The sequence below is a fragment of the Hibiscus syriacus genome, unplaced genomic scaffold (genome assembly GCF_006381635.1).
Source record: "Hibiscus syriacus cultivar Baekdansim isolate YM2019G1 unplaced genomic scaffold, ASM638163v2 tig00109957_pilon, whole genome shotgun sequence".
Taxonomy (NCBI): Eukaryota; Viridiplantae; Streptophyta; class Magnoliopsida; order Malvales; family Malvaceae; genus Hibiscus; species Hibiscus syriacus.
Genome location: NW_024062539.1, coordinates 844,425 through 850,983, shown reverse-complemented (window position 1 = coordinate 850,983; position 6,559 = coordinate 844,425). Strand labels below are relative to the sequence as shown.

The 6,559-nt window shown below is 35.0% G+C and overlaps 1 pseudogene; it reads left to right on the top strand.

The window, feature by feature from the left end:
• Positions 1–897: 897 nt before the first annotated feature.
• Positions 898–3,063, top strand: LOC120211062 (annotated as a pseudogene).
• The last annotated feature ends 3,496 nt before the right edge of the window (positions 3,064–6,559 follow it).

The following is a 6,559-nucleotide window of genomic DNA, read 5'->3' as shown; positions in this document are numbered from 1 at the left end:
AAATCTAAAAATCTAACTATTAGATTTATTTAACCTATTAATTTATGAGTAGTCATTATAACTTTATACTTGACAACATTAACTAGATACTAGACGATCATCCTCTTCTCTACTTCTTCCTCCACATATAGGGCGATGGACCTACGTTATAGGTAGGACGGGTGATTCCTCAAACTTTGAGTTCTACTTACCTTTTATGTCACCTTGTAGTTTTGAAACCATTTCAATGAAGCGCTTGCCCCTTTTAATTTCTTTTCGATATAGTTGTTTTTAAAACACTGCCAGATTTAAAATTAATGAAATTAAGCTTTGACCAAAATTTTTTATCTAGTTTAACTACTTTTTAAGACTTTTGAATTGTAAAATTAGTTGAATTAAACCCTTAATCTCTTAAATTTTTTATGGTTTCAGTACTTTTCAAGATTATTTGTTAAGTTAAACAACTTATCCCTCGTAATTTAATTTTTTCTCACTATCTGTCCACATATATATCATTCGTCATGCTTTTATCTATATCTCAGAGAACATCGATCAACAGCTGTTATTTTATCGACTACGACTCTCCGTCCAAATAAGATAAACGTATTCTCATAAAAAAATATGGAAACAGAAAATAAAAACCGAAGGACAAAACATTTTCTTCCGTGGATATGTTGCGTGGTCTAGCATTAAGGAAAACGTAGTTAATTAGTCCTGCAAGTATGGGTGTTTTGGTAAAGACAAAGCAAGAAACATCCAACAGCCACAAGTCTGGTCCATTGCTTTCATCGAACTACCCAATATTTGAAATCCCATTATTTCCAAATTCAACAACATTAAAACAGATGGCTACCAACGGCTACTAAATCACTATTAAATCAGAAAGCAAGACAAAGGCGAAGACTGAGAAGCGACAACATGGCGAAGCAGCAGCAGGTAATGCCGGTTCCACCAGCATGGGGCATAAGGAGCAGCTTCCAATCGCTTGTCGCTCTTCTCATCGCCACTCTAGTCCTTTCGGCAATCTATATGAGACAAAGCGATGAACGATTGTTCCAGTACTGGACTAAACAAAAGTATCCCTCCGGTTGTCGCCGTCGACATTCAATTTGTTCACCGGAAAATGGGTATATGACAATGAATCCTACCCTTTGTACAAAGAGAAAGAATGCGCCTTTATGTCTGATCAGTTAGCTTGTCAGAAATTTTGAAGAATGGACCTTAACTATCAGTTCTGGAGATGGCAACCTCATCACTGTGACCTCCCCAGGGCTCCCTTTTATATATATTTTATGTCTATTATATGATGAAGATGATGATGATGTTGGCGATGGTGATGATGATGCTTCTTAAGTTTTGTGGAATGTTTGCTTGTTTTATGTTAATAAGGTTCAATGCCAAAGCATTTCTGGAGAAGCTTAGGAACAAGAGGCTCGTTTACGTTGGCGACTCGTTCAACAGAAACAAAAAGGTTTCCATGGTCTGCCTGGTGGACTCAGTCATCGATCCAGCCTTCAGATCCATGCATAACTATGGCTCCATCAACATTTTCAAAGCCACTGTGAGTTTTTTTTTTTAATGTTTCCAAAGTCCGATGTAAAGAGTGGTTTATTGTTTTCCTTTTGGCCTCATCATTTGCATTTTCTGATGTTTTCGAGAGTGGCTGAATTTAAGGAATATAATGCAACAATTGAATTCTACTGGTCTACATTGATGGTGGAATCCAACTCTGATGATCCACTTAATCATCGGGTGCGAGAAAGGATTGTACGAGTTCAGGCAATAGAAAAGCATGCAAGGTATTGGACTGACGCTGATTTCCTTGTTTTCGGCACATATCTTTGGTGGAGATGACGCCAAATGAAGGTTTTGTAAGTACACTCTTTCCAACACCTAATTTAACTTAGTCTAAATTATTCTAACGAACAATTAATTATTGCCCTTTGATTGTCAATTTTAACTGTTTAAGTGTGTCATTCAAGCCATCCTCCGTTCACATTTAACAAAAGTTTTAATGTGGCAATTAATCACAATCTGATTACAAGATTAAATTTATTGAATTAAATTAAAATCATGATCAAATTAATATAATTTATATGTATTAAGGATCATATGTGTGATAAAATCAATTTTGCTAATTGTCACATCAGCGCTCATGTTAAATGTTAACGAGAGGTGACGTGATTGACATATTTAAATAGTTAAGTGATTTGATTGAGAAAATTTTAAAATCGGTAGTCAAAATAAAACGAAACAATAGTTAAGTGGTTATAGAAATAGATTACCCTAAAAATTATCACTTTTTTCGTCGAGTCTTAACTTGAGGTGACCCTAAAATCAGGTGGGGATCTTTTGAGAACCACGAAGATGGGATAATCAAAGCAGTAAAGTTGCCAAGAGTATATGAAATGGCCTTAGATACTTGGGCACAATGACTGGAGGTTCTTGTCAATACGAACAAGACCAAGTTATTCTTTATGAGCATGTCACCAACTCACCAAAAGTGTACAATATGATTGTCTAATCTCTAACCTGTCGATCATTACAGAATCCTTACATGTGATGCAAAAACTCTGCAGGGCCGCGAAATGGGGCGAGATCGTAGGCGAAAATTGTTACGGTGAAACGGAACCCGTTACCGAAGAAGGATACGTAGGTGGAGCGAGTTCGAAGATGATGCGTGTAGTGGATAACGTGCTTGATGAACTAAAAACAAGGGGCTTGAACGTGCAAATGGTTAACATTACACAGTTATCAGATTATAGGAAAGAAGCTCATCCATCAATTTATAGGAAGCATTGGGAAACAATAACAGAAGAACAATTAGTGAATCCGAAAAATTACTCGGACAGTATTCATTGGTGCCTCCCAGGAGTGCCTGATGTGTGGAACGAGCTGCTCTACGCTTACATTCTTCAACTTTGACAATTTCCAATTTCAAAATAAAATGTTTTCGAAAATCTGGGATTCATTCTGAATGTTAACTATTGATTCAATGAATTATAGCTGACAAATCCTTGCATGTATGTTTACTCTTTGGTTCTTGATGGGAAATGAAAGTGAAAAATGTTGGTTTTTTTTTTTGGATGAAACTGAAATACATTGATATGTGTCACAAGAAGTCTGTTCTAGTCCTTGCAGGTTTTATTTTCAACGCATCACTTGAAACTGAAAATGACCTTCCATTTGATTGTGACGCCAGACAGAATAGTGATTATCCTGTAGGTTAGCTCCGACAGACGATTCACAAGAGAAAATTCGCCCAAAAATCAGAGAAAAAAGTCTCTAGGGTTTAATAAAATATTATAAAATCAAACAATGCTAAAAGCAGTCCACAAGCCGGACTGTTATAGCCAAAAATCGTCTTTATTCGAATTTTGCCAAAAATAGCAAAATCCCGAAAATCACTCTAAATTGAAATTCAAAATAAAATAAGCAATATCCCAAAAATCCGGCCTAAACCGGATTTAAATTGACTTCCTAATTAACAATCGAAATATTACCATAAATAGTAAAAAATAACTAAATCTAGTGATCCGGAGGGGAAAACGGCAGAATTTGAGGTTGAAAAAAAGGTCACATGGAGCTAGCTCATGTGGAGAGCGTGCGCGTCGAAAAGAGCTTTCCGGATTGGGGTCTTATGCGCGATTCTGACACCTGTAGCCAAAGTTATGGCCAAAAGACTGAAACATACTCAAAACAACCCCAATAAGGAACATGTCACAATCAATTCCCGTCTTTGCGCTGATCTGCCAACTCATGGTATCTCAACGCCATCAACGTGCAATCTGACAGCTCAGCATCATCTGTCTCGGATCCCCCTGTATCAGATTGGAGGTGGTTTAGTGGGAACTGAATCAAACATTGTGAAGTCGCTGTCTATACATTGTACTTCATAGCTAAAACCATATTCCTATTGTAATACCCTAATTTTGTCATAAAATAAAAAAGGAATAAAATCCAGGGACTAAGCTTCAATTTACCCATTTATAATAGTGGGGCTTTAAAAGCCAAAAACAAAGCAGCGTACAACCCCTTTTTTTGTAAACAAAAAGAAAAAAATAAAAAAACTTGGGTAAACTACACATGTGACCACCAAACTATGGTCATTAATCGATTTTGCCACCGAATAATTTTTTGTCTCAATTTGACCACCGAACTTTTTAATTGACTCAATCAGATCACTCTCTGTTAAAAAAACGGAGAGTCCGACGTGGCTGTTATAAACTAACGGCGATGCTTTTTAATTATTATTAATGCCAGCTGAGTACACACGTGGAAAACCAATGGGTTTTTTCAAACTAAACCCATTCGCCTTCGCCTTTGATATCATACCTTTTGCATTACACTCGTTGAAAGAGTGAAAACGCATTTGCCTTCATCGCAGAAAACCAATTCGCCTTCAACCTCCTCGTCTGAAAATCAAACTGGTTTAGAGAGATTTCGAGAGATTTAGATAAACAAAGATATTTTCTTCCTGGGTTTTAGGGGAATCGAAAGGCTTACAAAGTTTTAAAAAAATTTATTTTGTGGTTTTTTGGGTAGACACTCGCTTGATCGAAAAAGCATTAAGGTCTTCTTCCGTTTGATAATGGGTATCATATATCATTGTGTGGAAGAAGACTCAAACGCGAGATATGGTAAGCGCTAAAAAAATCTTTAGGGTATTCTTCCGTTTAAAAAATATTTTTGAAGCTCCTCAAAATAAATTTGAAAACTCTTATTTTATTATGTTAAATTTGAAAACTTTCTTCTGCGTACTTTTTAGTGGTTTCTGATATTAAAAATGCTATATATGTTAGGGAGTTTATATGAGTTTACTACTTAATGTTAGTATAAATGGGTTTACTGTTTACTGAGATTATATGAGTTTAGTGGGTTTACTGTTAGTATATATGTTAGGGAGTTTATATGAGTTCATATGAGTTTTGTGGGTTTATTGTTAGTATATATGTTAGAGAGTTTATATGAGTTTTGTGGGTTTACTGTTAGTATTAATGGTTTTCATTCTTACTGATTACACGAATGAGAATAGTATATATGATATTATATGGCTTTTTCTTATGCTTACTGCTGACTGATTGCACGAATGGGTTTGCTGTTAGTATACATGGGTTTACTGCTATATATGCTTACTGTTTTATAGAATATATGTTCTGGTTTGTTTATTTGGATAATTTATGTTTATTGATATAATATATGTAGTGATAGAATTATTTGTTTGCATGCATTGATATGTTTTGCATGAAATCAATGAATATGAGTACTGCATGTATATGTTCTGCATGAGTATTTGTGTTTAGTGAATTTCAGTATGTTGACTTTTGCATGAATATATGCAGTGCACATGTACAAACATGTAACTTTGTAATTTTTGTGGTCCCCACATGTTATGTGTTGCTATTAGTATAGTATTTTAAATGTGATCCCCACATGTTATGTGATTGAATCTATTATTTGAAAAGTTATTTTTTGTCACTTTTGATATATTGTTAATATATTCAGTTGTAGTTAAATATTCTTTAATTATTTGAGAAATAATGAAAATTTTTCATTAACAAATTTGAATTCTCGAAAATTTACAACTGTAGTACATCATGGGGGTTTTTTTGTTAAGAGAACAAGGCTGTAATACACTGGCATACTAGTGGACTACTTTGAAAACTGTGATGTTGATGAAATGTCCATCTTTGTAATTATTGATATGATAACCAAATTAGGAATTATTTATTCACTTAAGATATTTTGGCAAGTGTCAAACATTCCACTAGAGGTCAAACCACTCTTAACTGATAGTGATATCCTTGAAATACTTAGGGTTTTACCTAGTGACCATAACATTCACATTTATTTGGAAAGGCATTGAAAGACTTAATGAACATAATCAACACTGGTCTGAACATAATGAACCAGAAATTGATGAAGCATAACCAGTTGAACCAGAAATTAGTGAGCCCGAAATTAATGAACCAGAACCAACTGAGCCATAAATTAATGAACCTGAAATTAATGAACCAGAACACCATCTGAGCCAGACATTAAACAACCTGAAATTGATGAACCAGAACCTGCTGACGTGAGGATACATGCTGAGTATGAAGCCCCACAGATAAGTAGTGATGAATTTGACTTTTCTGGTAGTGATAATGACTTTGAAAATTCAGAAGTTGAATTCTGTGATTTGAATACTGAGGGGGAAACTGATGAAATGAGGGTTGTTAGTGACTCTAAAGATGGAAATTCTAACTCATTATAGAGTGCAGATGAGTTTGATGGTGATGGTTCACATAGGAAGCCTAGACACCCTGAATTTAATACTACCATAGATATTATAAACCCTAAATTAAAGATTAGACTAATCTTTGCTAACAAGACAATATTAAGGGATGTAATCAGAATGTATGCAATTAAAAATATGTATAATGTGATGTTTAGAAGAAATGACAACAGAAGAATCCAAGTAAGATGTAATGTAGGTTGTCCTTGGGTTTTATGGGCCTCTCCACTTACCCCTAAAGATCCTAGTGATGGTACTTGGCAAAGTCGCTGAATGATGAACACACTTGTCTTAAGGGGTTTG